This window comes from Delphinus delphis, chromosome X, assembly GCF_949987515.2.
Source record: "Delphinus delphis chromosome X, mDelDel1.2, whole genome shotgun sequence".
In the NCBI taxonomy this organism is placed as follows: Eukaryota; Metazoa; Chordata; class Mammalia; order Artiodactyla; family Delphinidae; genus Delphinus; species Delphinus delphis.
The window spans coordinates 95,178,913-95,201,398 of NC_082704.1; the positions used below are offsets into that span (position 1 = coordinate 95,178,913).

Below are 22,486 nucleotides of genomic sequence, written 5' to 3' on the forward strand. Positions count from 1 at the left end.
CCATCCACACACAAACGTGATATCAAAACCGGCAATCGTGAGAACAGGAGAGTACAAATGCAGGATATTGGAAATGCATTTGAAATTCAAAGACCGGCAACTGAAAACAACCTTATTTGTATATAGACTGCTATGTCAAAACCTCATGGTAACCACAAACTGAAAATCTGCAATAGATACAAACACAAAAAAGAATAAGGAACCCAAACACAACAGTAAAGTTAGTCATGCTTCAAAAGGATACATGCACCCCAATGTTCACTGTGGCACTATTTACAATAGCCAAGACATGGAAACAACCTAAATGTACATCAGCAGATGACTGGATAAGGAAGATGTGGTACATATATCTATGATGGAATACTACTCAGCCATTAAAAAGAATGAAATAATGCCACTTGCATCAACATGGGTGACCCTGGGGATTATCATACTTCCTACTTACTTCATAAGTGAAGTAAGTCACACAGAGAAAGACAAATATCAGATGATATCGCTTATATGCGGAATCTACAAAAAAGATACAAATGAACTTATGCATAAAGCAGAAACAGACTCACAGACCTAGAACACAAGCTTGTTGTTACCAAAGGGGAAAGGTGGGGCTCACGGATAAACTGGGATTTTGGTGGTCACAGACATGCACACTACTATACTTTAAAAAGATAAGCAACAAGGACCTACTGTATAGCACAGGGAACTCCACTCAATATTCTGCAATAACCTAAATGGGAAAAGAATTTGAAAAAGAATACGTGTCTGTACATGTATAACTGAATAACTTTGCTGTACACCTGAAACACAACATTGTAAATCAACTATACTCCAATAAAATTTTTTAAAATAAAAAGAAATAAAAATAAAAAAATTAACGCCAATATTTCCCAAACTCTTCCAAAAAAAAATCAAAGAGGAGGGAACACTCTCAAACTCATTTTACGAGGCCAACATTACGCTGGTACAAAAGCCAGAAAAGGACACCACCAATAAAGAAAATAACAGGCCAATATACCTGATAAATATAGATTCAAAATTCTCCATAAAATACTATCAAACTCAACTCAGCAGCATATTAAAAAGACCATTCATTATGATCAAGTGGGATTTATCTTGAGATGTAGGGATGTTTCAACACATCCACATTAATCAGTGTGATACCTCACATTAATAGAATGAAAAATAAAAATCATATGATCAACTCAATAGATGCAGAAAAAGCATTTGATGAAATTCAACATCTGTTCATGATTTAAAAAAAAAAACTCTTAACACATTAGGTATTGAAAGAATTTACCTCAACTTAATAACAATATATAACATGGTCATAATGTTGACAAACCAACAGCTAATATAATAATAAAGGTTGAAAGGTTGAAAGCTTTCCTCTAAAATTAGAAATAGGACAAGAGTGTCCACTCTCACCACTTCTATTCAACATAGTACTGGATGGTTAAGCCAGAGCAATCAGGCAAGGAAAACAAATAAAATGCATCAGAATTTTAAAGGAAAAAGTAAAATTGTCTCTATTTGCAGAAGACATGATTTTATATCTAAAAAAATTCCTAAAGACTCCACCAAAAACTTACCATCTAATCAATAAATTCCATAAAGTTGTAGGATTCAAATTTAACATGCAAAAATCAGTAGCGTTTCTATACACTAACAAAGAATTATCTGAAAATGAAGCAAAGAAAATGATCCCACTTACAATAGCATCAAAAACAATAAATTACTTAGGAAAAAATACAGCCAAGCAGGCAAAACATCTCTACACTGAAAACTATGAGACATTGATGAACAAAATCAAAGATGACATAAATAAAGGGAAAGAGACTCCTCGTTCATAGACTGGAAGAATTAATGTTGTTAAAATTGCCACACTACCCAAAGCCATCCATAGATTTAATGCAATCCATACCAAGAGTCCAATGGCATTTTTTACAGAAATAGAAGCAACAATCCTATAATTTAGATGGACCCAAAAAGGATCCTGAATAGTCAAAGCAATCCTGAAAAACAACCAACCGGGAGGCGTCACACTTCCTGAATTCAAGCTATGTTGTAAAGCTACTTTCTTCAAAATAGTACGGTGCTGGCATAAAAAGAGACACCTCAACCACTGAAACAGAATCAAGAACCCAGAAATAAACCCAAATGTATATGGTCAAGTCATATTTGACAAGGGAGGCAACAATACTCAGTGGAGAAAAGACGGTCTCGTCAATAACTGTGGCTGGGAAAAGTGCATCTTCACGTGTAAAAGAATGAAATGAGACCCCTATCTTACACCACTCACAAAAATTTACTGGAAATAGATTAAAGACTTTAATGTAAACCCAGAAACCATAAAACTACTGGAAGTAAACACAGGTAAAAAGCTCCTTAACATGGGTATTGGCAATGAATTTTTTGTACATGACACCTAAAGCGCAAGCAAACAAAATTTAAAAAATAAATAAGTGGGATTACATCAAACTAAAAAGCTGCTTAGCAACAGAAACGACCAACAAAATGAAAAGACAACCTATGGAATGGGAAAAAATTCTTGCAAACCAAATATCTGATATGGGGTTAATATCCAAAATATGTAAAGAACCCATACAACTCAATAGCAAACAAACAATCCAACTAAAAAATGGGCAAGGGACTGGAATAGACATTTTTCCAAAGAAGATACATGAATGACCAACAGCTATGTGAAGAGATGTTCAACAGCACGGGCAGTGCAAATCAAAACCACATGTGATATCACCTCATACCAGTTAGAATGGCTAGCATCAAAAAGACAAGAGATAACGAATGCCACCATGCACATGGAGAAAAAGGAACCCTTATGCACTGATGGCGAAATTACGAACTGGCACGGCCACTATGGAAAACAGTATGGAGATTCCTCAAAAAAATTAACAACCATATGATCCAGCAATTCCACTTCTGGGAATACATCCGAAGGAAGTGAAAACACTATGTTGAAGAGATACCTGTCCCTACCCCACGCCCCATGCTCAGAGCAGCATTATTTGCAATAGCAAAGACATGGAAACAACCTAAATGTTATCCTTTCATCTGTAGACGGACAAAGACATGGGATACGTATATACAACGGAATATTACTCAGCCATAAAGAAGGAGGAAATCCTGCCATTTGTGACAACATGAGTTAGTATTTTTTTTAAATTTTTTTTATTATAATGCAAGTGCCTGACCTTAAGCTTCGGATTGCCTAGGCACCCACATCAAAGACAGCTATCTTGAATAAACACACTGCCAGCTACAGGACTAGAGGAAGAGTCAGGCGGCCCCGCCCCAGAAGCTTCCTTTGTTTCCGAGATCTCTGGTCCACTGAGGGAACTGACCACCTGACCACTTGTTTGTCCCTTCTGGCATTTTAATTCCCGCTCATGTTTTAAATTCACCAATAAAGACTGAACCTGTGAACCCCTAGGCATCCCGTGCTAGACCCCAGTAAAAGAAGCCCAGGCCTGCACACGTACTCTTTCTACCCATGACCTCGCTGCGTGCTTCCACGCATGCCATGTGTCCTCCGGGACCTGTGAGTAATAAATCATGTTTTTTCTTCAAAGTTCTCTGATGGCTGTTACTGAAGTGTGTCTTGCAATCATAATAAGATCCGCAAGGTGGCGGGGTGGGGGATGGGGGGGAACGGCGGGTCCAATCACAATACTGGCTCCCAAAGGGGAAATGTCTGTGAGGGCTGCCTCAAGCAGTATGGCCCAGGTGAGTGCCCCAGGCATTTCTGGACAATAGCATCACTACTGAGAGGCTGAGCCCACCCCCAAGACTTCTGTTGTTTACCTTCCTCCTGGAGGGGTTCTTCCTCACCCCTCCTTGGGTCAAATGGATCCTTTGATAGCAGTCAGTAACCACAGGACCACAGCTAGACTACAACTCTCCACAAGAGAGTCACAGTCTCTGGCCACACGTGACAGAGGAATCATTTGAACTCCTTCTGCATGAAGAAGTACAACTGAGGTACTGGATTTTTGAACAACACGTGCTCAATCATAAAGTAACGGTGAGGAATGCACGGAGGACCAGGGATGATCCTCATCGCTCTTTGCACTCGTTTCTCCAAGAAATGGGTCTGAGTCCATTGCTGGCCACTAAGTGCAGAACATGGGTGGTTTTCGGACATGTCAGCCCCACCCCTACCCCAGATTAAAAACTCAGGTGTGAAGATTTACCGTCCACATTTGAGAAGTGTGGTTTACTTACACCAAACAGGTACACAGAACCAGTAAGCAATTTGGGGGGATTTACGTGCATCAAACTGTGGAGAGAGGGAGACGGGTGGTGATCTTCACAAGACATCACCAAGTACAGTCTGGTTGGGAAGAAGCATACACACGTGTCAATGGTTATTTGGAGAATCGACCAAGGGACAGGAGCTTGGGAGAGAGGTGCTAAATAATTCTCTAGAAAACTGATTTTAGTCTACGTGGAAAGGCAGGCCAAGTCTCTGTTCTAACCCTAGGATGAAATATTGATTACCCCCATTGAAAGAGGATGAGAGATCACAAACTTCAGAGGAGATGTCACCTATCAATTAGACCAGCAGAATGTAAATCAAGAACAACCCAGCTGGAGGCGTTGGCCAGGAGGCACATGACAGGAGTGATGCCCAACTTCAACGCCCTCGTCCAGCCATGGTCAGGGGCTTGGCGGCCTGCTGAGGAAAAGTTTTGTTCCATCTCAAACTGTGGTCCTCCACAAATTTTCAAAAATTTACTTAAACTTCTTTCCTAGTAGAAGCTGAGCAAGAAAAGACTGTCCTGTATGGCCGCGTATGGGAAACCTGGCCTTGCTGAAGGTTAGGACTGTGCCGAGAAGGGGGGCAGCCGGGTAACTGAGCTGCTACAGAAGCAGAACAGCTGTTTGTCTGCACCTCTTTGTTCTCTCATTATGGAAACCTGGGAGAGGCCTCAAGAATCCACATGACAGTGTCCTGTGTATACCCCATTTTATTGACTGAGGTGTAGCTGAGAGTCAGATCTGACTTTACTCCAGGTTCCACATCATCTTGCTCAAGAAGTTTATATCGCAGACTTCAGTTTCCTCGTGTGGGAGATGATAAAAACAATCCTCCCTCACAGAATCGCGAGGATTAGTGAGAAGGCAGGGAATCACCGGGTCTGGTGAGGACTCATCAAATCTTTCCCTGGGAATGGCGCCCTGGTCCCCTTGGTTCGCCGGTGCTCACTGCGGCCAGGCTCCCGAACCCTGCCCTTCGTGGAGAGCGCTGCCCCAGGGCCTCCCGAGGCTGCGTTTGGGAGCTGAAGCCATTTTCCACCCCCACAGATGGCTCGAACTCCTTGTTCCAGGCCTTTCTGAGCCCACTGTTGTTGCTCCTTTCTCTCTCTCTCTACGCTTTTCCAAAGGCGAACAACTGCTCAGTGAATGAGGTGCTCAGCGCCCGGTGTGCTGTGTGGTGGAGAGGACACACACAGGTCTGGGACTCCCTCCAGCCTCCAGCCCTCACACTCCAATCGGGAAGGCTAACTGGTACAATCCCTGGACCATCTCCCTAGCTCCGCTGCCAGCTCTGGACCAGTATCCTCCTCTTCGGGGGAGCTGCCCCACACAAACACATCCTCCGGTTATGTGGTTCCGGGGCCGTCCCCCGTTCCTACGTGACCCACATCTCCCTCACCACAGCTGACTGGTTCAGGAGTCAGCCAGTCCCACTCCCACCCCTTACGCCTCCTGTTGTCGGCTTAAGGCCGGCCACCTGAGGACCAGCCTGGGTTTCTTCCCCAGCACTGAGGGAAACGGAAAAACTTACTCCTTGTGCTTCATGGGTCTTTGAGGGATTTTTCATTCCACTCTCCATGAGGGAAAAAGGGAGCAGGACTGATACATATTATTGATGAATTTAGCAAAAGAAAGAAGAGCAAGATGATTCGGCTCTATCTAGACTTTTTAACTTTTGCATCTGCATTTCCACCAAGAGGAAATGCTATAAGCTTACAATGGCTTATAACCCGTAGTCAGCCAGAACTTCCTTTGGGTAACTAGTCAGGGTAGGCTCACTGCTGTCACAAATATCCCAAGTCTTGCTGGCCTAAGACAGTACATTTTTATTTTTTGTTCTTACCAAGATCCAGTGCACAGTGGTGCTGCAGGCGATGGGGTGATAGTCTCCTTGTGTCATTCAAAGGCTCAGGAAGGGAACCCATATGACAACAGGTTCGAGATAACCGCAGACCCGCTCAGCAGAAGAGGAAGAAACAAAAGAGAACGACACGATCTATTACAGAAGAGATACACGAAAGTCTTCTAATGTCAGAAAATGCCAAGCTTTGGGCACTTGGGATGGTCCCTATCTTACCTACAAGCTCCACACCATGTACCCCAAATAGAAAAGACTCCCTAACTGACACACTGAGCCCCTCCATTCACAGCAGAAGACTGTTAGTGAAATGGCGTCCCAACTGTAGATCAGATCCATGCCAGTTACCTTGGCTGATCACATGACTCCTTTACTCCCAAATACGAATGGACAAATGGTTGCCAGATACTTGAGGAAAGTGAAAGAGAAGATCATGATGAACAAACAGAACTATTTCTGGAGAAGAAAACAACTGTAATACAGGAAACGGAAGAGAACATTACCAAAACTTACAAATTCATATTCTCAGAATTTTAAGGAAGACAATGGGTTTATAAAATGAGAACAGCGTGCTATAAGAGGGCGCAACTGGAGAACAAGAGAAAGCCCTTGGAAACAGAAATATTTTTGCAACGTTAAAAATGTAATAGATACCAGGTGCGCAGGTCAAAGTCACCCTGCCTGACCCAGGCTGTGATGGAACGTGAGTGCAGCGTTCGTGCCCCGCCAACGCCACGCGACCTCTTCCGGTAACAGGACCGCGAGCCCACCGCCTGACTCCCATAACGAACGCCATTTCCGGTCCACCCCAGAGCGGCCGCGCTCTTCGCTCCGAGGCAGCTACCGCAGGCCCCGCGGCTTCACCTTCACCTTGGCCTTCACGCCCGCCACGATGCCCTTGCCGTCCGCCACGCTGCCCGCGCCGCCCTCGCAGGTGCGCCAGAGCTACCACCCCGACTGCGAGGCCGCCATCAACAGCCATTTCAACCTGGAGTTCCACGCCTCCTTAATGTGCCTGACTACGGCCGTTTACCTCGACCGCGACGACGTGGCCTTGAAGCACTTCAGCTGGTTCTTCGTGCGCCGCTCCCTCCAGCACAGCGGTTGGGCCCGGCGCCTGATGCGCCTGCAGAACCAGCGCGGGAGCCGCATCCACTTCCAAGACATCAGGAGACCAGTCAGTATCGAGTGGAAGAGCGGCCTCAAGGCCATGAAGTGCACCTTGTTCCTGGAGAAGTTCGTGAATCGCAGCCTGCGCCACCTGCACCAGCTGGCCATCGACAAGAGGGACCCCAACCTGCACCGCTTCCTGGCAACTCACTACCTCAGCCAGCAGGTGGCGTTCATCAGCGAGTTGGAGGGTCATGTCACCACCCTGAGCATGATGGGGGCCCCGGACGTCGACCTGGCAGGGTCCCTCTTTGACAAGCTCACCCTGGGCGACAGTGACAAGAACTGAGCGTGGACTGGACTTCCCCAGAGCCACAGGGTGACCAGAGCGCTGGTCTCCATGCCTGCCATGCAGACGGCAATAGTGCCCTGGCAGAAGAAGTTCACTTAAGTTTTTTTCGTCCAGTTTTGCCACTTCTTCCAATAAAGTTATTTGGTTCCTAAAGAAATAAAAGGTCTCTCCTTGGTTCCTGTGTGCAAATCGCTCACTTTTTAAAACAGGTATCCAGGAGGCTCTCCACCCACCCATGCCCCACCCACATGCCACTCAGGATCTCCACAGAGGGAGGGAGAAGGCATTCCATGGGGCCCTGGAGAGTGCAAAATCCATCTTCCCCTTATAAACAATGTGGGTATATAGGGGTGGTGAGGTGAGGCGCTGCTGAATGCGGGTGCCTGCGAATAGCAGGAGTATAAAAACGCGGTATAAAAATCACAGTAGTGTGGCTTCTGGAGGAAAAATGAAGGGAATGGGGTGGGACAGGGATTAAAATAAAGCGTCCTTAAAACTTTACCTGAAAGCTTCGAGTTTACTAAAATATGTAAATGTTAGTGTCTGTTGATTCTGGGAAGCAAGATGGAGACCCCAGAAGCCAGCTTGGCAGGGTCCCTCTTTGACAAGCTCACCCTGAGCAAGTGATAATGGTAACTGAGCCTCAGGCTGGCCTGCACACAAACACAGGGGTGACTCCCTCGTCACCATGCTGGACATGCATATTGCCCTTACAACACATGCAAATGTAGGTTTTTTTTTTACTGTACTCTTTCTTCCATTAAGGTAACATGGTACCCCAAACCCCAAATTACCTCAAAAGAAGGACTGAAAAATATAAGGTCCCGGCTGAAGGTCAATTTGTGATATCGAATATCAAGTAGAATAAAGCTCTCTGAATGTTAAGCCACGTTACTCTGACTCTGGCTGCTGTGAAGAATGTAGAGGATGAGGAGAGTTGAAGCTGAAAGGCCAGTTAAGAGTTCACTGTAGCAGGCCCAGAGAGACAATGGTGGCTTGAACTGCGTGTTGGTAGAGGAAATGAAGAGATGCAGACAAATTGCAGATGAACTGGATGAGTCTACAGGATCTGCTATATGGACCAGAGGTGAGGAATGGGAAAGGACAAAAATAATCTAGGCTCAAGTTTGGATCTGAACACCCTGGCTGCTGGTCGTGCTATTTATTAAGCTGGGCGTATTTGCAGGGGGACTCGAGGAGCTGGGAAGGCATGTCATGTAAAATCTGAGGTGCCTATTAGATACCCAAGTGGAACTGTCATGCAGGTAGCCAGAAAAATGAAACTGGAGCTCGGGGGGGATGTCAGGTTTGGAAAAATACATATGGGACATATTAGCCTATATATACATAGATGGGTTGAGGTCACGGAGTAGATAGAAGCTCACCAGAAAGGAAGTAGAGAGATGATGGCACAGGCGGCCCCAAACCCAGAGCAGCCAGCACTCAGAGGATGGGATGAGATACTGGAACACCTAGAGAGCTGCTGGTCCCGCTTGGACCATTGCCTCATTCCAGACTGTGGCCACCTGTGTCTGCTCAGAGATTATCTCAAAATCAGCCTGTTCTTAATCTCAGCGTGGTCTCTGGTTTCTCCTTTCTAGACGTGGAGAGGCGTTAGCCTATTACCTTGTCTTCTTGACTATAGGTAGAAAGACAATTATTTCCCAGTAAAAGGATTTCCCAAGGAAACGACAGACCTGCTTTTCTATGTTTGGTTTTTGGTTTTTTTTCCGTTCCCCTTTTACAACTCTTCCCCTCTCTCAGTCCATTCTTTATTTGAGCAGATGAAATCTGTTCCCATGTAAACGCTAAGGGTGTCTAGGTCTGAGAAAAAATACTCAAAACATATAATTTCTTCTATGTCGTGTATAGTTTACAAGGGTCACAGTTAGAAATTTTCAGAGTTCGTATCCTATCTTCAAAGACACATGAGTAGCTTGAGTCATTTCAGAGTTAACTAGATTCCTTTTAACATTTACTGAAATATGAACAAGTGTAGCTAAGGAGTAATTTCTTTCTACATTTCCCTATAACTCTGCTTCAATACTTTCTTAAAAATGAGGATTATGGTCCTTTGAGTTTAGTTTCCAGAAAATGGTGTTGAATGGTATTTCCCCCTTTACTCTTTTTAGTCAAACTTGTTTTTTTCACTCTTTCTCTGTCTGCTTTGAGGTCCCTGCTCTCTCTCTGATACAGTCTCAATACATACATACATATATATATATACACATATATATATGTATACATATATATATATAAACTGTTCTCCTCTAGATATGAGGAAGCACAGGCTGAGCAGCTGTTCATCAGTGTTTACAGCTATAAATTGACTGAAGATCCTTCTTACTCTCCTGTTTTGGAGAAGCAGTTCGGTGTCTTGGATCCTTCACCACAGGGTGACTCGATCAAATCCCAGTTTCGCCACTTACGAAATTGGGGGAACTTGGGCATGTTATTTCACTTCTCTGCGCCTCAGTTTCCTCAGATGTAAAACAGGGATAATAAAAGTGTCAACCCCATTGGAGAAAATATTTGCAAATGATGCGACTGACAAGGGTTTAATATTCAAAATATACAAACAGCTCATACAAGTCAGTAACAAAAACAACAAACAACCCTATCAAAAAATGGGCAGAAGACATTTCTCCAAAGAAGACATACAGATGGCCAAGAAGCACATGAAAAGATGCTCAACATCACTAATTCTTAGAGAAATGCAAATCAAAACGACAATGAGGTCTCACCTCCCACCAGTTAGAATGGGCATCATCAGGCAATCTACAAAGAACAAAGGCTGGAGAGGGTGTGGAGAAAAGGGAACACTCCTACACTGTTGGTGGGAATGTACATTGATGCAGCCACTGTGGAGAACAGTCTGGAGGTTTCTTAAAAAACGAAAAATAGAGCTACAGCATGATCCAGCAATCCCACTCCTGGGCATATATCTGTACAAAACTATAATTCGTAAAGAGACATGCACCTCAGTGTTCATAGCAGCACTATTTACAACAGCCAAGACATGGAAGCAACCTAAGTGGCCATCGACAGATGAGTGGATCAAGAAGATGTGGTGTATATATATATACTACGGACTATTACTCACCCATAAAAAAGAATGAAATAATGCCATTTGCAGCAACACGGATGGACCTAGAGATTATCATACTAAGTGAAGTTAAGTCAGACAGAGAAAGACGAATGTCATATGATATCACTTATATGTGGAACCTAAAATCAGATATTAGCTACCTTTAAATAATATTTTTGAAAACATCATAATGATTAATAAAAGGCAACTGGAGTTGAACAGACATGTTTAATGTTTTAGTGTCTGGAAACCAAAGGACTCACTCAAACGTTATGATGAAAATGCTTTACATGTATCCTCAAAATATCTTTTGTCTGGGAGGCATACATATCTGTTGGTTTTTAAATTCATATGACAAGTGCGTTTCTAAAGCAGTATGTAGCCAAGGCTATAAAAGGCTAACACATTGTATAGAAATGCCAAATAACACTGAACACAACAGACAGATTCCTATACAGGCAGACAGGCAAAGAGATACTCTTGAAGAAAACAATTTAAAATTGCTCTCTTTTGACTGCATATCTAACTGCATGTCAATGTCAAGTCTCCATGAGACAGACACCTGTGAGCTTCAATTTCACATAGGCAGAATAGCAAGAAAATATCAGAAAATGTGGATGGATAAATATATAAGTATATTTATAAACATAGCTTTAAAATATAGGAACTGTCAAAGTGGAATATTTTAATTAGGCAGCCCATGAAGAAAGGTAACTGCAATAGATTTTTTTATTGAGGTATCATTAGCATAACATTATATTAGTTTCAGGTGTACAAGATAATAACTTGATATTTGTATATACTGCAAAGTGATCACCGTAGTTAAGCCCAGTTAACATCTGTCACCACACATATTCACAGTTTTTTCTTGTGATGAGAATATTCCACATCCCTGCAATGGATTCTGATGCAAAGTTGGGAAAAACAAAACAAAACAAAAGTTTCGGATTCCCAGCTAAGAGAAGCAAAGCAAATTATAAAGGAAAAATCCTAATTAAGGTCTATGACTGAGACCAAGAACTGGAATAAATGCATAATGTTTCAGCATCAATGATAATGACAGCCAGAGTTCATTTCATTTAAAAACCTAGTACCAAGGTATAGTAAGAGGCAGCATAATTTTGAAACTAGGAGCAGATTCTGGAATTGGATCACCTATGTGTGAATCTCTGCCCATGTTAGCTGTGTGAGCTTGGGCAAGTTACTTAACCTCTCTGTGCCTTAGTTTCTTTATCTGTAAAATGTGGATCACAGCAATATTCTACCTCACAGAGGTATTATCAGGATTAAATAATTTAATGTGCACAGAGGACTTAGTATAGAATCTGACACATAATTACTACTTGATAATTGTTAGTTAGCTAGTTTTAAAATACCGTGTTTACTAAGAATCTTTAATTTTAGCTATTTAAATAGGAATTTCCATCTTTGGAAAAAAATGTCTTCAATAAACTACTCTTGCAGTAAAAGGCTATTAGTCAAACCACATGACATAATGAAAGTCACTCCCACCTATAGCTTTCATTAATTGAAGAAAAAATACCTAGTAAAAATAGTTTAAAATTTTAATAATTATCTTCAAAATAATATATCTTCAAAATATAACGATATAACTTTTCTAGGATAGTCACTGCAAAGAGCTATGGAAATAAATAAATAAATAAATAAATGAACGAATGAATGAATGAATGAGTAGGCCTAAAGGAGCTCCATCTCTGCATCAGCTTTGGTCGTTTATGGAATGGAATGTGGACAACAAAGAAAGGCGATCTGAACACTGCTGTTGTAGGCACACACTTTGTAATCATTATGAGCAACCGCCATGTATTAAATACTTATGAAAGGCTCTAGAGATACAAAAATGTTATTAGACACTTGCCCTGTCCTCAAGAGCAAAGCAGTCTAGATGCGGAAACAAAACACACACATAGACACATAATAGCTTCCATGAGCAGTGCAGAGCTAGTGGAACTTAAGCTACTACAAGAGTGTTGTCATGAACAGCAATGGAACTGGCTTTCACTCATCTCCATGTAACATTTGAACAGAATATAAGGGAATATGTCCATCTATTTTTCCTCATTTCCTCTTTATTATACATCTATAAGGTAGTCTTAGCCCTATTTCATAGAAGGAATTGAGATTCAGAGACATTAAGTAATTGATCATGGACACTTAAACAAAAATGGAAGAGCTGAAATACGAAACCTGATCTACACTATAACATTATGGATGTCGTATATGTTAACAACAAGAATGAAACTGATGGCTGAATTGTCCTGGGCAAAGTTCTCTGTAGGATCCATGATAGATGCATTACAAACCTATACACTTCTCTTAGGGTCATAAGACTATAGCATCGCTGATTTATTTCCCAGTGAAAACAACTGCACATATGCACACATTGAGTAAAGAACACTGCTGCCATGCCCTAGTAAACAGTAACGGGAATGACATGACACTAAAATGACTTACAGATTCATTCCACATATGATATACTTCCTCTACACTGACCTTCCCTTTTTTGAACACGGGAGGTTGCAATCATTGAGTTTTACGTACCTGCAGGTCCAATGTGCAGTGTTTATGGATTAGCTGAATACAACATGCCTCTGAATGTGAGCTATTCAGCCTTTGCCTGTTCTCTGTTCCCTTACTAACCTATCCTTTCACACTCAGTTGTATGTGTTCACTGCCAGGAATCGGATTAACCGTTGAACAGCTCCAAGTACAGGGGGTCTTCCCTACCATTCTGGCATCAGGAGACAGTAGTAGTTTACCTCAAGTAGTGAAAAGGACACATGGAACTGGAATAAAGAAGACATGAGTTCGAATCTCAGCTACACTCTGAACTAGCTGTATAAACATAGGTTACTCAAATTCTCTGAGCTTCAGTTTTCACATCCGTAAATCAGGAATAATGATATTTGCCTCCCTGAACTTTGAACAGAATGCTGTATATTGAATACCTCTCTATGCACCAAGTACTCGAAAAGAGCTGATTTACTTTCTCATCTTCTTTATGGTTAGATAACGTGACAGCAATCATTGTAATCACATGAAGTTGTATTTCAAGAGCATGACTTCACCAAAAATATATAGATTAAAATGGCATGTTATGTTGCTGTTTTAATGAATGGCACATTGAACATAAGAAGCAAATCACATCTTATAAATGGACAAAAGTTCAAATGATTTCTTGGATAACAAAAAGCTTCCCCACCAAATACACAAATATTTGTTCTTATGATCACTGTCATGTTTTTGTTCAGTTCTGAATATCCAGTTTCTCTGCAAGAAATTTACAAGTTGTCCTATGAATTGTTTTCAGAAGGGACATAATGCAATTGGTGATCAGAATACATAAGAATTGAAGATAAATTAATTGGGAAACTTGGGATCATTGTTAAAATGAACTTGTGTGGTAATGTCTTTCTGACTTTTAAGCAGGAAACTTTTGTCACTGATACTTTTTACTTATGGGCTAGTATTTGCTCTGAAAACAAAGTACTTGCCTGTAAAAAGAAACTACTTAATGACACACAATTGTGTATGAAAATATCAGATTCAACAGACATGTGCTAGTTATCATGTTAGGGTTTTTTTGCAACATATGATATCTTATTTCTCATTTTATCCTCACAAAAGTGAATGAAGCAAAAATTATCCCTATTTTACAAAAGAAGAGACTGAATTCAGAGAAGCTAAGCTATTTGCTCATAGACACTTAGTGAGTTTCTGACAGTGCCAGAGTTTAACCCCAGAGATTCAAACGTCAAGCACAGCATCCTTTACCTTCTACGACTACTGCTATGAAAATCAGAAATGCTGTACTGGGTCAGATCGGTGATTTATTCAGCTCTCAATGCCGGTGCTGGGAGTTACAGTATAACATGGAGGCCAGGGTAAAAAGCTGGTACCCCAGGACAGAGATCAGTCCCGGGATCAAAAGTCAGAAGGCATACCTGATTGAGCATTTGAGAAAAGTTAGTGAATTAAACCAGGCAAGCACACACATGTCTGAAAACACACAGGACAAAGCATGACAGGCCAGATCAAGCAAAGATATGGGAACTAGAAAGGCCTAAATCCTAGAGACTAAGGCAAATATGCAGGAATCTGGAAATTCACAGAAACCAAAGGGCCAGGCTCAGTATTTAGGAGAACAGACAGATGGTACCAATAACAAGGCAAGTTCAAAACCAATGCAGCCCATTTCCTGGCCAGGTAGCTTCTTACACACTTTAACCAGGACGACAGATAGTTGTTGAAAGAGCCTCTCTCTCTAATACTGATCTCAAAGAACAGTTTGAAAGCTTTAAAGCGTATTCTATCTTTCCTATCTAATGCCAATCAAACTCTTTTTTTAATCTAAAAAACATAGGGTGAAAAAAACAATCAAACATTTAGACTTCTATTGGTTGCACAAAGACCACTAGAGGAAAGAATTAAAAAGCACACATTTATAGGAAATTCTGAAGCATTTTTGAAAAATCACAAAGCTTGCATTTATGCTCAGAGATGATTAGGCAAAAGGCATTTCAGGATGCTGGGAAAAACCGGCCCTTAACAAAAGGTACTTGTCTCTAAAGGAATAATAGCTAAAACGCCTTCAGCTTATTGTAGTGAGAGCACAGACAATGACATCATAGAAACAGCATAAATCACAAAGCACTTACTGCTTAATGTCATCATATGGAAGCACATTTTGCTGAGGTACATATAATGGATGGGAACACTTTCTCCTTAATTACATGTGTCACAGGGACAACACGCACTATGAGAGATGCTGATCAGTGAATCTCAATGGAGCTCAATCTGCCCATTTCTCAGAGCCACGTCTTTGAAGTATACTTGATAAAATAAAAGTACGTTGTCTTTTGTCCATGTCATAATCAGAGATGCCTCGTACCCTCCCCTGATATATAAAATACGGCTACGTTAGGTGGGGCAGCCTAGCCAAATGCATTTATATCTCAAAATTCACATTTCTTGGGTCTTTGTTTAGAATAGCACACCCTAAATGCCAACTCCTTGCCCAGGCTTTCCTTCCACTAAGGCTTGGGCTCTGAGCATACTCAAACTGCCTTTTCCATGTCCAAGTCAGCATGGCTCTTGAGCTTACAACAAAAACAACAAGCATAACAGCTACTAATTACTGAGCAGTTACTATATGTCAAGCATTGTGCTATGCGCTTTATCTCATAGAAATAAAGGCAGTGTTCTTGCCGCTGTCAAAGGCCAACCTCTCCATTTATGCTCTGGATTCTGTCTCCTCCTGTTTTCTCTTCCTTGATCGCTCCTTCTCTAACAGATCACCTCTGCTGACATATGAACATGTGCCACAATTTTCGATATTTTAAAAAAGAGATCCTTCCTTGATGACACATCCAGCTATCATCCTCATTAGTCTATGCTTCTTCATAACCAAACTTCTCAGAAGGGTCCAATTCAATGGATATTTCTGCCCTCACTTTATACAGTTGACAATGCCCTCCTTCTTGAAACCTACGTAAAAGGTAGGTTTCCTTCTTTTATTTTTGCCATACCTCTTCATCTCCTTCACTGGTTCTTCATTAGCCATACCCCCAGAGACTGATCCTGGACACCCTCATTCCTTCTCTTTCTAAATTCTCTCTCTAGGTTATGTCATCCAGTGTCATAATCTTAAAAATACAGTATATTGACTACTCTCAAAAGTATATCCCTGGTCCATAATTCTGTGAACCCCAGACCTGTAGAAAAACTGCCTATTTGAAACTTTTATATTCATATTCCACAGGCACCTCACATTTACATCAAAAACTAAACTTTGCCATTCCCCAAACTTATGCCCAAGTCTACTCCTCTCCCGGTTTTCTCCATCTCAATAAATGGTACCACTACAGAACCAGTTGCTGAAGCTAGAGACCAAGGTATCATCCTTTATCTCAATCTCTACATCTATCATCTTTACTTATTTATTTATTAGTAGTAGTGTTAACAACACTTGTATCAATAATAAGAGGAGATAGCCTTCTTGAACACCTAGTATGTGCCAGGCACTGTGCTAAGTGTTATAGCGTATTAATTCATTTAATCCTCACACCAAGCTTTTGAGGTATGTACTATCATTATTCCCACTTTATAAATGAGAAGACTGGAGCCACAAGATGAAATAAGTTGCCTGAAGCCACACATCTGTTAAATGATAAAGCTTGGATTTGAAACCAAGGCATCAGGCTCCAGAATCCATCCTTTTAGCCACTACACTAGGCTGCCCTATTTCAGTTTGATTTACAATGTGCCTCTGTATTTATTATATGTTTTGGATGCGCAGCTGCCCACTTGCTTAGGGAAAACAGCCTTCAATGACAATCTCCCTGTGATTCAGTTAACCTTCGAAGATATACATTACTACATACGTAGAAAGTTAAGCTCAAAAAGGTAAAGTTTATATTGCGGAACACTGCCACGGAGACTAAGACTTCCCAGAAACAGTAGAGTAAACGCATTGCCCTGATGGCATCGGGGGATGACCTACTATGATATGATTTTGCAGAACTTGCTAGGTCCTTGCTGGCTGACCCTACCCTATACCAAGAGGCTCGCCAGACTGTGAGTTTGTCCCCCGCCGACAGCAGGACAGCGCTGTATCATATTTCCCCACGGAAGCAGGCCACAATGTGCGCTCCAAACCAGACAGCTCCCCACCTACAAGCGACTGAAGGGTGTTAACGTCCTCACCACTAACTCAGATGCTTCAGCATCACAGGGGGGATTCTACTATAAGCAGCTGAGTTAGTATTTTTTTTAATTTTTTTTTATTGTAATGCAAGTGCCTGACCTTAAGCTTCGGATTGCCTAGGCACCCACATCAAAGACAGCTATCTTGAATAAACACACTGCCAGCTACAGGACTAGAGGAAGAGTCAGGCGGCCCCGCCCCAGAAGCTTCCTTTGTTTCCGAGATCTCTGGTCCACTGAGGGAACTGACCACCTGACCACTTGTTTTTCCCTTCTGGCATTGTAATTCCCGCTCATGTTTTAAATTCACCAATAAAGACTGAACCTGTGAACCCCTAGGCATCCCGTGCTAGACCCCAGTAAAAGAAGCCCAGGCCTGCACACGTACTCTTTCTACCCATGACCTCGCTGCGTGCTTCCACGCATGCCATGTGTCTTCCGGGACCTGTGAGTAATAAATCATGTTTTTTCTTCAAAGTTCTCTGATGGCTGTTACTGAAGTGTGTCTTGCAATCATAATAAGATCCGCAAGGTGGCGGGAGTGGGGGGTGGGGGGGAACGGCGGGTCTAATCACAATACTGGCTCCCAAAGGGGAAATGTCTGTGAGGGCTGCCTCAAGCAGTATGGCCCAGGTGAGTGCCCCAGGCATTTCTGGACGACACTATCACTACTGAGAGGCTGAGCCCACCCCCAAGACTTCTGTTGTTTACCTTCCTCCTGGAGGGGTTCTTCCTCACCCCTCCTTGGGTCAAATGGATCCTTTGATAGCAGTCAGTAACCACAGGACCACAGCTAGACTACAACTCTCCACAAGAGAGTCACAGTCTCTGGCCACACGTGACAGAGGAATCATTTGAACTCCTTCTGCATGAAGAAGTACAACTGAGGTACTGGATTTTTGAACAACACGTGCTCAATCATAAAGTAACGGTGAGGAATGCACGGAGGACCAGGGATGATCCTCATCGCTCTTTGCACTCGTTTCTCCAAGAAATGGGTCTGAGTCCATTGCTGGCCACTAAGTGCAGAACATGGGTGGTTTTCGGACATGTCAGCCCCACCCCTACCCCAGATTAAAAACTCAGGTGTGAAGATTTACCGTCCACATTTGAGAAGTGTGGTTTACTTACACCAAACAGGTACACAGAACCAGTAAGCAATTTGGGGGGATTTACGTGCATCAAACTGTGGAGAGAGGGAGACGGGTGGTGATCTTCACAAGACATCACCAAGTACAGTCTGGTTGGGAAGAAGCATACACACGTGTCAATGGTTATTTGGAGAATCGACCAAGGGACAGGAGTTTGGGAGAGAGGTGCTAAATAATTCTCTAGAAAACTGATTTTAGTCTACGTGGAAAGGCAGGCCAAGTCTCTGTTCTAACCCTAGGATGAAATATTGATTACCCCCATTGAAAGAGGATGAGAGATCACAAACTTCAGAGGAAATGTCACCTATCAATTAGACCAGCAGAATGTAAATCAAGAACAACCCAGCTGGAGGCGTTGGCCAGGAGGCACATGACAGGAGTGATGCCCAACTTCAACGCCCCCGTCCAGCCATGGTCAGGGGCTTGGCGGCCTGCTGAGGAAAAGTTTTGTTCCATCTCAAACTGTGGTCCTCCACAAATTTTCAAAAATTTACTTAAACTTCTTTCCTAGTAGAAGCTGAGCAAGAAAAGACTGTCCTGTATGGCCGCGTACGGGAAACCTGGCCTTGCTGAAGGTTAGGACTGTGCCGAGAGGAGGGCAGGCGGGTAACTGAGCTGCTACAGAAGCAGAACAGCTGTTTGTCTGCACCTCTTTGTTCTCTCATTATGGAAACCTGGGAGAGGCCTCAAGAAACCACATGACAGTGTCCTGTGTATACCCCATTTTATTGACTGAGGTCACCAGGGGTGTAGCTGAGAGTCAGATCTGACTTTAACTCCAGGTTCCACATCATCTTGCTCAAGAAGTTTATATCGCAGACTTCAGTTTCCTCGTGTGGGAGATGATAAAAACAATCCTCCCTCACAGAATCGCGAGGATTAGTGAGAAGGCAGGGAATCACCGGGTCTGGTGGGGACTCATCAAATCTTTCCCTGGGAATGGCAACCTGGTCCCCTTGGTTAGCCGGTGCTCACTGCGGCCAGGCTCCCGAACCCTGCCCTTCGTGGAGAGCGCTGCCCCAGGGCCTCCCGAGGCTGCGTTTGGGAGCTGAAGCCATTTTCCACCCCCACAGATGGCTCGAACTCCTTGTTCCAGGCCTTTCTGAGCCCACTGTTGTTGCTCCTTTCTCTCTCTCTACTCTTTTCCAAAGGCGAACAACTGCTCAGGGAATGAGGTGCTCAGCGCCCGGCGTGCTGTGTGGTGGAGAGGACACACACAGGTCTGGGACTCCCTCCAGCCTCCAGCCCTCACACTCCAATCGGGAAGGCTAACTGGTACAATCCCTGGACCATCTCCCTAGCTCCGCTGCCAGCTCTGGACCAGTATCCTCCTCTTCGGGGGAGCTGCCCCACACAAACACATCCTCCGGTTATGTGGTTCCGGGGCCGTCCCCCGTTCCTACGTGACCCACATCTCCCTCACCACAGCTGACTGGTTCAGGAGTCAGCCAGTCCCACTCCCACCCCTTACGCCTCCTGTTGTCGGCTTAAGGCCGGCCACCTGAGGACCAGCCTGGGTTTCTTCCCCAGCACTGAGGGAAACGGAAAAACTTACTCCTTGTGCTTCATGGGTCTTTGAGGGATTTTTCATTCCACTCTCCATGAGGGAAAAAGGGAGCAGGACTGATACATATTATTGATGAATTTAGCAAAAGAAAGAAGAGCAAGATGATTCGGCTCTATCTAGACTTTTTAACTTTTGCATCTGCATTTCCACCAAGAGGAAATGCTATAAGCTTACAATGGCTTATAACCCGTAGTCAGCCAGAACTTCCTTTGGGTAACTAGTCAGGGTAGGCTCACTGCTGTCACAAATATCCCAAGTCTTGCTGGCCTAAGACAGTACATTTTTATTTTTTGTTCTTACCAAGATCCAGTGCACAGTGGTGCTGCAGGCGATGGGGTGATAGTCTCCTTGTGTCATTCAAAGGCTCAGGAAGGGAACCCATATGACAACAGGTTCGAGATAACCGCAGACCCGCTCAGCAGAAGAGGAAGAAACAAAAGAGAACGACACGATCTATTACAGAAGAGATACACGAAAGTCTTCTAATGTCAGAAAATGCCAAGCTTTGGGCACTTGGGATGGTCCCTATCTTACCTACAAGCTCCACACCATGTACCCCAAATAGAAAAGACTCCCTAACTGACACACTGAGCCCCTCCATTCACAGCAGAAGACTGTTAGTGAAATGGCGTCCCAACTGTAGATCAGATCCATGCCAGTTACCTTGGCTGATCACATGACTCCTTTACTCCCAAATACGAATGGACAAATGGTTGCCAGATACTTGAGGAAAGTGAAAGAGAAGATCATGATGAACAAACAGAACTATTTCTGGAGAAAAAAACAACTATAATACAGGAAACGGAAGAGAACATTACCAAAACTTACAAATTCATATTCTCAGAATTTTAAGGAAGACAATGGATTTATAAAATGAGAACAGGGTGCTATAAGAGGGCGCAACTGGAGTACAAGAGAAAGCCCTTGGAAACAGAAATATTTTTGCAACGTTAAAAACGTAATAGATACCAGGTGCGTACGTCAAAGTCACCCTGCCTCACCCAGCCTGTGACGCAACGTGCGTGCAGCGTTTGTGCCCCGCCAACGCCACGCGACCTCTCCCGGTAACAGGACCAGGAGCCCACCGCCTGACTCCCAAAACGAACACCATTTCCGGTCCACCCCAGAGCGGCCGCCCTCTTCGCTCCGAGGCAGCTACCGCAGGCCCCGCGGCTTCACCTTCACGCCCGCCACGATGCCCTTGCTGTCCACCTTGCTGCCCGCGCCGCCCTCGCAGGTGCGCCAGAACTACCACCCCGACTGCGAGGCCGCTGTCAACAGCCATTTCACCCTGGAGTTCCACGCGTCCTTCGTGTGCCTGGCCACGGCCCTTTACCTCGACCGCGACGACGTGGCCTTGAAGCACTTCACCCGGTTCTTCCTGCGCCGCTCCCGCGAGCACAGCATGCGGGCCCGGTGCCTGATGCGCCTGCAGAACCAGCGCGGGGGCTGCCTCGACTTCCAAGACATCAGGAGCCCAGTCAGTGTCAACTGGAAGAGCGGCCTGAAGGCCATGAAGTGCACCTTGTTCCTGGAAAAGCTCATGAACCACAGCCTGCTCCACCTGCACCAGCTGGCCATCGACAAGAGCGACCCCCACCTGCACCGCTTCCTGGCAACTCACTACCCCAGCCAGCAGGTGGCGTTCGTCAGCGAGCTGGAGGGTCATGTCACCAGCCTGAGCATGATGGGGGCCCCGGACGTCGACCTGGCAGGGTCCCTCTTTGACAAGCTCACCCTGGGCGACAGTGACAAGAACTGAGCGTGGACTGGACTTCCCCAGAGCCACGGGGTGACCAGAGCGCTGGTCACCGTGCCTGCCATGCACACGGCAATAGTGCCCTGGCAGAAGAAGTTCACTTAAGGTTTTTTCTTCCAGCTTTGCCACTTCTTCCAATAAACTTATTTGGGTCCTAAAGAAATAAAGGTCTCTCCTTGGTTCCTGTGTGCAAATCGCTCACTTTTTAAAACAGGTATCCAGGAGGCTCTCCACGCACCCATGCCCCACCCACATGCCGCTCAGGATCTCCACAGAGGGAGGGAGAAGGCATTCCATGGGGCCCTGGAGAGTGCAAAATCCATCTTCCCCTTATAAACAATGTGGGTATATAGGGGTGGTGAGGTGAGGCGCTGCTGAATGCGGGTGCCTGCGAATAGCAGGAGTATAAAAACGCGGTATAAAAATCACAGTAGTGTGGCTTCTGGAGGAAGAAAGAAGGGAATGGGGTGGGACAGGGATTAAAATAAAGCGTCCTTAAAACTTTACCTGTAAACTTCGAGTTTACTAAAATATGTAAATGTTAGTGTCTGTTGATTCTGGGAAGCAAGATGGAGACCCCAGAAGCCAGCTTGGCAGGGTCCC

At 43.9% G+C, this 22,486-nt stretch overlaps 2 pseudogenes; both read left to right on the forward strand.

Annotated features, from left to right (window-relative positions):
- Positions 1–3,653: 3,653 nt before the first annotated feature.
- On the forward strand, positions 3,654–7,589 carry LOC138413965 (ferritin heavy chain pseudogene; annotated as a pseudogene).
- Positions 7,590–21,319: 13,730 nt separating this feature from the next.
- LOC132418223 (ferritin heavy chain pseudogene) lies at positions 21,320–21,886 on the forward strand (annotated as a pseudogene).
- Positions 21,887–22,486: the final 600 nt, after the last annotated feature.